We start from the raw sequence: 6,000 nt of genomic DNA, 5'->3' as shown, positions 1-6,000 counted from the left end.
GCGACCGTTCGGTTTGCGAACGGCGCGCTCGTTAAGTCTGAGGGAGTTCAGGTAGAACTCGCCTTTAGCTTTAGTGACTTCTCTTGTAAAGAGAACTTCATAGTGCTAGAAATGGAGAGTCCGTATGCCCTCATACTAGGCATGCCATGGTTAGCAAAACACCAACCAAGGATAGACTGGCGTACACGCACAGTGCAAGCTCTACGCAGGACACCGGAAAGGATGTGCTTCTGTGAAAGGCATATACAACTGATGTCGTGACAAACACAGTCGAGGGTGCGTTGACGGGATGTCAAACGCCACAAAATTCTACCAAGAGCCCTAACCTGGTGTAGTTGGAAGTGTACCGACTGAATGTCAGGTGACACAAGGCCCTACCTAGCTCGTGATTCCGGCACAGTGCCTAGAGCCTGGTGCGGCTGGAATGGGTGCATTAGCCAGGAGAGCAGGGACCCGCTTCCCAGTCAAAGGTCGTGGTGACTCAAAGAGCGAGTACCAGACATATTAGGACGATCAAAGGCACGTCTAAACGAGAGGCCTTGGATTAGTTCCTAATTAAGAGGACGGGCCTTCGAACGAGGTGGTCGAGGCCGTCAAAGATAAAATTGCGGAGGCATCCTCAGTTGAGGTGCTCCAACAAGTCTTTAAATCTGACGACGTGATAGTAAACTTCCGGAGATGTTGTGGGATCTGGTCCTTGCGGAATTAAAGAAAAGAAGATCTACGAAATAGTCACACCAGTTCTAGAAGAGAGCTTGGTGGACTCTTGCTCATCGTCCACAATGGACGAGAGCGTCCTAGAAACGGACAAAATAAACGGTTCGCTGCTCAAGGCTGGGATGCCTTGAGAGACAGTCCGTTCTTTGAGGTTCTGTGGAAATATCGTGATTTGTTCCCAGAAGAAGTGCCGAGCCACCTACCAGCAGATAGTGACATCGGGTACGGAATTGATCTCGAACCGGGCACCAAGTAATGTGTGACAAGGCAACGGCCGTTGCCGAAAGAATAAGTCGATTGTATCGATGAGTTCTTCGACAAGCGAGCCAAGGCGGGACATGTGCGTGAGAGCAAATCGCCTCACTGCAGCCCGACCTTTTGTGTGCGTAAAGCCACAGGTGGATGGCGCGTGGTTCATGCTTACAATAAGCTGAACACGGCGACCATACCGGCGCAAACGCCAATCCCGCGGAAAGATGTCTTCTTGAACTCCATGGGAAAGTCAACTATCTTTTCCGCGTTGGATTTGAAGGATGGCTACTATCAGGTACTCATGAGAGAGTCCGATGTTAACATTACAGCTGGAAGCAAGCGTTATGTTTCGGGAGTCCTCAAGGTATCAAACCGCACCAGCGACATTCAACCAATTGTTGGCTCACGTGATGCGTCAGCGCCGTGTCCCCATTCCTTTGACGATGTGTTTGTGCACAGTAGAGTTGAGGAGGCACAAGCGTCATTTACGTGGCTAGACTCCGGAGAACGCCCAATTTTACGTCAACTTGCAAATGTGCGTTACAGAGGTCCCCGGGATACCTGTGCTGGGCTGCATTGTAGGTACAATGCAGGTCCAGACATAATAAATTGGTAAAGGAATGGCCAGTCCCGCGGCATGTGAAGGATTTGCGCCAACTCCTAAGGCTCGCTAATTACCTGCATACGTATAGCAAGAATTATACGAAGAAAACGAAACCATCTGACCTCCTTAAAAAGGACGCATAATGAGTTTGGTTGAAAGATCAAGAAGATGCATTCTCATCAGTGAAGGAATCGCTTATAGAGGCACCAGTCTTGGCATTGTCAGTCGTGGATTTCTTTGCGGCTTGTGCAAGTGGAATACGACTTGTATCTACCATGACGAGATCTCTGTGCTTGAATACAATCTAGTAAACGCGACGGATTTTATCGTTATTCTTCTATTGCGTTTCTTATGCTCAGAGCAGATTATTTCTAGCTACCCGAATAAGCTTCTGTTTCTTTTCTGCGATTACTTTAACGTGTTTAGATATATTTTTGTCTGTGCCTGTAAATTGATCGTTTAATTCCACACAGCTCGCTCCTTGCTGTCTGTGTCGATTTCGAACGGCGAGAACCCGGTGGATACACTGGCAAGCGTGGCATAGACATATTCGACTGTCTATGCCGTTTTGAGTAAGATATCATGCATCGAAGGTTGTTATCAGTAATCAAATTCAGCCTTTCCGTTAGGCCGTCTGCTTAAGCTCGATGAGATGTGGCCATGTTATGTTTAGTTCCCATTATATTCTTCATGGATTTCCAGAAGTTCGAAGTGAACTCGCTGTCTATGTCAATAATATTGACTTCCGGCAACCCATGATGACGTACGACAGTGTCGAAAAAATACTTTGTAACATCCGTTGTTTCGTCGTTTGCGTGCAAAGCGGCATACGTAGTCGATGATTATAATAGCATCAAGTCCTTCCGACTTAAGGAACCTTGTGATAAAGTCCATCGTTACTATTTGCTAACGTTGTTCTGGAATTAAAATCGGCATCAGAAGCCAACCGTCGTGCTTCCAACGCGTAGAATTTTCACATGACTACACATAATTCTTGATATCTTGTCACATCGTTTTCCATAAGTACACCACTGGGCGATGCGCAGAATGTGCGGCAATTCCTAGGATGCTCTATTATTGGTGAATCATGGCATTTCGAGATAATTCGAGTACGCAGCCAATTGTCATTTTGGATGCAAAGTAGCTTGACTCTATCTGAAGACTTACTGAAGAGGAGATCGTCTGATTTGACAAAGTTACTATTGCGAGGCAAGGCAGTGCTACATGCTGTGCTAAGCTCGGGGCATTTGTGATAACCCTACTAAATCACATTTTTTTTGTTTCTGGCGCCAGCTCAACAGATGACGCGGCGAACATGTTTATTACAAGTGTGGCTCCGCTTTCCATCCCATGCAGAGCCGGTGTCGAGGGTGGAGAACAAAAACGAAAGCTACGCGAAGCGCATGATGTCGTGCAGGGATGAAGTGTCACCTGGGCAACTTGTTGATTGCGCTCGCCGGGCAGGCGCGATAAGGCAACGGCAACGACGTTGAGGGAATCCGTAGCGTAATGTAATAGTCAAATTGAGCGGAGACGTCACGTATCGAGTCAGCTTTGCGGAGACTTTGGGATGATGCATTTAATAAGAACACGCGCTGCTGTCCGTGTAAATATCGATGTGACGGCCATAAAGATAACGGCGCTACTATTCCATACCCATTTTAATTGTTAAGAGCTCCTTCTCGTACGTAGGACAGCTGAGTTCGTGTGTGCCTATTTTTTAGTAAAAGGCGACCGGATGGTCATTGCAGCCATAAATTTGGGAGATGACCCCGCCGACGCAAGCTCCGGCCGGATTCGTCAGGAGTAAAAAAAATAGCCTTGAGAAATCAGGAAGCCTAAAAATAGGTGCAGTCTGCAAGGCTTGTTTCAGACGATTATAAGCGGCATCTTGTTCCCGGCTCTAAGTTCAGGAGGAATTTCTTTTATCAAGACGACTGAGCGGTAGGATAATGTGAGCAATCCGAAAGATTAAGTCGAGATAGTACCCACATAGATAAAAATAACAATGCAGCTCTTTGACAGACGTGGGAGTTGGCCACGTTGCCTTTGTTTACATCCTGTAGATATCGACGAAAAATCCGTGAGAAGACACGGTGTGTCCCAGAAAACTTACCTTGGTCATGCCAAACCTACATTGTCACGATGTACGAACCGGTTTACCTCACGAAGAACTCTAAAAGCACTCGAGGGGTTAGGCGTGACCTTACAGTGTAGCTGAAAAGATGCAGATGTCGTCCAGATAGACCACAAGGAATGAAAATTTCCCAACAGAACTCGCATTAAACGTGACTATCCACCGGGCATACGGCAAATAGCACTAGTAGTCCATTTACGACCCGTCTCTCACAGCGTGTCCGTGGGATGACTTAATTTCGATTAAACTCATCCCCCCCTCTTCGGACATCATCGGGGGATGGAAAAGCACGTGGCGCAAGGCTTGGGTGAGCAAGTCCTGACCAGGCTCTTGGGTAGTCCTATTAAGCATCATGTTGCTCAATTGGAGCATTTTGAGCGTTCGTGCTCGAACAGCAAGGAGCCGCGTCTGAGGAACAGAGCCATGCTGCGGCGGATTCCGTCAATCAGACTCCGGTTGAGCTGAGGCGTGAGCAGGCTCGAAGCGAGGCTCCCAACAGGACTGTTGAGATGCTTTCTGCTCGGCTACATCATCCAAGGCCAACTCGGATGGATTTGTCCAAAATTGATGAAACTAAAGCGCACACGATTGTTCACTCGCTGTTAGTCGTGGAGCAATGCGGTGTGGCACAGCTCATCGAAGACGACACCCAGATGGCGTACGCCATGTCGCATATGCGTGGTAAGGCCTCAGAGTGGGCTTACTCGGCGCTTATGAAGGAAGTAAAGGCGTTGCCATCATATGCGTTCTTTAAGACAAAAATTCGCGCCATGAACCAGGCTCGGAACAACGTAGTGCGCGCTTCTTTAGAGCGCGATAGGCGAAACGATTAATGCAAAAATATGTGCAAGAGATGCGCTCGAAGTTGGCATTCATTTGTGTGAGTCCGCTATCAGAATACAATAAGGCGCCCACGTTTATGAACGGATAACGGCATGGTGTCTCTTTTTAAGAAGGTGCCATACAATTGAAGAGGCAATCCGAATTGCCTTGGTTGAGGAGCAATCCTGCAACAGTGCCTTAGCGGTTGCTTGGTAGAAGCCGTCGGACGAGAGGTCAGACACCACTCCAATAAAGCTAGGCAATGCAGACTTAGTCTGCTACAAGTGCGGGAAGCGCGGCCATATGATGGCTCGCTGCTGTGCCAGAGTCCCTGCTGGGGCTACGACGCCCAGCAAGAGGATTTTTTCTTAAATGGTGATAGCAAGAATAAGCGTGCGAGACGTATGAGTTCTGCATTGACCACTGAGGGGTCGGGAAATGCAGGATTGCAGTAGAAGCGGGATGGTCTACTGACGCGGACTCTGAAGATCCCCCTAATCTCAGAGTTATCGAACAAATGGGTAAAACAGCCCCTGAGGTCTCGAATTTACGGACCTCAACTTGCTGGTCTGTATTACCCGAGTTCTTCCTTGCATTGGCGAGCTTTTCTTATAAAATACACGGCATGAATTGTCTTGTCATAGGCTTAGCACAAGGATACCTCTAGATGCGTGTTCATCCATACTGAAACAGTTCCAGCATTTCTAACCAAGAACGGGACTTAAACAATGGCGTCGCGCCTATGGGTTCCAAGTGTAGGCGGGCGCTACTTAAAGCTGCACGCACTACTTTATTACACACCTTAAGGCACAGTGAAGACGGTTTGACCGTCTTCTCCCACGGGCGTTGGGGTAGCTGTTCGGCGCGTAAGCGACCTCACCCAGCGAAATAGAAATCTTAGTTTCAGTGACGTAACGGGAGCGGTAATCCGGCTCGTCGTGCGCACTTGCCAACTTAGGAAGTAGTTTTTAGACTGATTTGTATTAAAAAATATATACATAACAGAGGATGGGTAATATAGGGCAACGTTAGCCTGTAACATCACGAGTCTATACATACCCAGGTAATTAACCGCACCAGCAACGCTGGAGTGTACAGGCATTGCCTATGGCTGGCCACCACATTTGAAAGCACGTTATAACATCTAGCCAGACCGAAGATAGACTGAAAGCATATGAAGCCTTTCTTAAATGTGTAATGGTGTATGCGTTGTAACCTGATTGACGCCATTAACAAAATATCATTTATTTTACATGAACGATTTGGCCTCGATCTTTCTCCTAAATTTTGTTATCTGCAATCACAGTGTGCGAGTTGACCCGACTAAAATTCAAATAATTATGGAGGCTGTTACGGGGCACACATCGGTTGGAGAACCGTTGTTGTGGTACATTTACTTTATGGGTAAAATACCCTTTTATCTAATTTTAAGTAGTCAGTTTCTTAAATCCCATTTATTAATGTAGTC

The sequence above is a fragment of the Bremia lactucae genome, linkage group LG14 (genome assembly GCF_004359215.1).
Source record: "Bremia lactucae strain SF5 linkage group LG14, whole genome shotgun sequence".
NCBI classification, from domain to species: Eukaryota; Oomycota; class Peronosporomycetes; order Peronosporales; family Peronosporaceae; genus Bremia; species Bremia lactucae.
This window is presented reverse-complemented; position numbering follows the sequence as displayed.